At 42.5% G+C, this 2,403-nt stretch overlaps 1 pseudogene; it reads right to left on the bottom strand.

Annotated features, from left to right (window-relative positions):
• Positions 1-370: 370 nt before the first annotated feature.
• LOC149149933 (RNA-binding KH domain-containing protein RCF3-like) lies at positions 371-1,876 on the bottom strand (annotated as a pseudogene).
• Between the last annotated feature and the right edge of the window lie 527 nt (positions 1,877-2,403).

Below are 2,403 nucleotides of genomic sequence, written 5' to 3'. Positions count from 1 at the left end.
CAACCGGCCTCAAATTTCTGGAGATGCGTTTGCCACTTTACAGAAATTAGGAAAAGGTCTCCAATATTTTAATGCTAAAATATGGGTAAATCCGCCACATGTTCTTTAAATCTGAAGATGAATCGAATGCCCAAGTATGGAAAAGTAGCAACTGCAGCACGAGCATGATACATAAAGCATTCTGTTGCAGGACCCCTGCTTCTTAATGCTTGAGTGTCCCGAGCAAAAATTCTGTAAGATAAGGACTGGCCTTCAAGCTGTTGCAAAAGCTGATTGACTGTATCAACATTGAAGTTATGGGACTTGACCAATGCCTGATGTTTTCCAATAGCACTAAAGTTCACGGACTCCATATTTATAACATTCATGCGCTTCATCATAAAATCTGTTCATTGGCATATTAACGAAATAAAGGTTTGCTGTTGACAATGGATGCTTGAATCAAGCATTGGGCTGCATTTGTTTGCTCTGGAGTGCCTGAAATTTCAACCACTCCTTCAGATGTTCCTGGTCTAACTTCAAGAAGATTAACTTTGGCACCAGAAATCTGCTGAATTTTAACAATACCATTCCGAGACTTTCCTAGAATGGCTGCAACTGCGCGTTCTGGTATTACAACTTCAACTGTAGTTTTTGTGATAAGCCCACCAGCAGCTCTTCCAAATCCAGCAGAACCCCCTTGACGAAGAATTGGCTCCTCAAACTCAGAGGAATTGCCAACACTGCCTATATCCCGATTTGACTTTGATGACCATGGGGTTGGTGAAGACTGTATAGTCGGATAGCTTGATGATGAATGACCACCACCCTGAAACGCCATGCTAGAAGAGAAAGATATACCAGGAGAGCCCTGCTCGAACCTTTCTCTACTACTTAATGGTGCCAGAGATGAAGAAACCATAGCACCAGTACTGGACCTTTCATGGTTTAAATTTTCCCACAGTCTTGAAGTTATCTGAACTAAAGCTTCTCGTGCAACCCTTATATCACCTACAATCTGAACCAACTCATCAGTTTCCAAAGTAGACCGAGGAAGGTCTTCTCTTGGTAATATTATAATATTCGCACCTATTGTCTGCCTCATTTCAGAAATCACTGTACCACCCCTGCCAATTAGACAACCAACTTGACTGGCTGGGATGAGAAGCCTTGTGGTGATAACACCATCCTTGTCTGGCCCCAGGTCCACAATTTGATTTTGAATGTGCAGTAAAGCTTCCTGGGCAGGAGACAAATTGTCATTGGGAACCTAATTTGACGATATTATAATAATGCGATCATCAGACCCTGGAACAGAATCGGTAGCTCTGATGTTCACACCAATGTCTTCACGCATGCGTTTAATAATACCACCACCCTTCCCAATTACACTGCCAATTTTCTTATTTGGACATAAAACACGAAAAACTAGCTCTTCCACAGATGAAGAGGGCCCACGATCAGTCAGACGAGACCCTCCACTTTCAAAAAACATATGTCTAGAAGTTGGAGGCCCTTTTGCAGGAGCAAATATATGTCCAGAACTTGCAGGACCTGAACCCCTACTAAATTCATTAGATGATCTCATCCCTGGAATAGGCTCATCCAAATTTGCATGACGAGGTATTGTATTTTGATATGGCAAGTAAACATCTGCAGGTGTAGAATGATTATTTGGAGAGTAAATAGCAGAATGTGCAGGTGGCTGAGCACGTTCTTTGGGAGGATTGTCTCTCAGTCGGGTTGAGATAATCTGTAATGTTTTTTTTTCACAACATTCAAGTACCCTGTAATCTGCTTCATTACTTCTACTGACTGGAATTGAAAACCCGCGTGTTGCTAAGGAGATTATGGCATTGAAAGAATTGGCATAGCCATCGAGGGGACATGCTGCCATGACTATCAAATCCGTGCAAGTTCTGAGCGATTTGGAGCAAAGATTAGCAGTTTTGGGCCTTTTGTGTGCACCGCGACGGAGGCCCAATGCACCACGCCTCCTAGATGCACCGCGCCAGTGTAAATTTGCACTGGATGGTCACGCCCAGTGCGCTGCGCGGCCCATGTGCACCGCGCCACCTACTCTATGCGCTGCGACTCCTACAGCTCACATTTTCGGCATTCAAATATGAAATTCCTTCTATGATGGTCTTTGTCATGCGGATTCATTGTAAAAACAACGGAATTACCATATATAATTGAGAACTCGATTTCTGCTTTGTACAAACGCATTTTGTAATGTTTTGGCTTCAGCTCTTTTCACATTTGAAAACAAACTTTTTTCCTTTGTTTCCTCTGATTATCTGACTTGAATGATGCATCTTTTGACTATTTTTGCAGGGATGGTGGCATATTTTGGTAGAGGATGATCAGGGCTGCGCCTGAAACATTGCACATTTGGAAGCTTTAAAAAATACATATTTACTA

The sequence above is a fragment of the Pinus tabuliformis genome, chromosome 9, assembly GCF_031772625.1.
Source record: "Pinus tabuliformis cultivar Carrire ecotype Pingquan chromosome 9, CPIR1, whole genome shotgun sequence".
NCBI lineage: Eukaryota > Viridiplantae > Streptophyta > Pinopsida > Pinales > Pinaceae > Pinus > Pinus tabuliformis.
Note: the sequence above shows the minus strand (reverse complement) of the source record. Positions and strands in the feature narration are given on the sequence as shown.